The sequence below is a fragment of the Littorina saxatilis genome, linkage group LG15 (assembly GCF_037325665.1).
Source record: "Littorina saxatilis isolate snail1 linkage group LG15, US_GU_Lsax_2.0, whole genome shotgun sequence".
NCBI classification, from domain to species: domain Eukaryota; kingdom Metazoa; phylum Mollusca; class Gastropoda; order Littorinimorpha; family Littorinidae; genus Littorina; species Littorina saxatilis.
This window is the reverse complement of record NC_090259.1, coordinates 40,180,575-40,181,050: the sequence shown is the minus strand read 5'-3', so window position 1 is coordinate 40,181,050 and position 476 is coordinate 40,180,575.

Below are 476 nucleotides of genomic sequence, written 5' to 3'. Positions count from 1 at the left end.
AGGTTTAGTACCGCGTCCCGGGACCCGCTCTTTTTAGGTTTAGTACCGCGTCCCGGGACCCGCTCTTTTTAGGTTTAGTACCGCGTCCCGGGACCCGCTCTTTGTAGGTTTAGTACCGCGTCCCGGGACCCGCTCTTTTTAGGTTTAGTACCGCGTCCCGGGACCCGCTCTTTTTAGGTTTAGTACCGCGTCCCGGGACCCGCTCTTTTTAGGTTTAGTACCGCGTCCCGGGACCCGCTCTTTTTAGGTTTAGTACCGCGTCCCGGGACCCGCTCTTTTTAGGTTTAGTACCGCGTCCCGGGACCCCCTCCGTGAATTTCTAGTAGGCCCTACGTTATTTCGGCTTCTAGTGCGTATATGACGCAGGGACGCACACTTTAGGTAGCCATGGGCTAAATGTGCTTTTGTGTTTTACCTCCTATACAGATATATCATTCTCCTTCATAATTCCTTTATCTCTCTGTGCAACTCAAAGC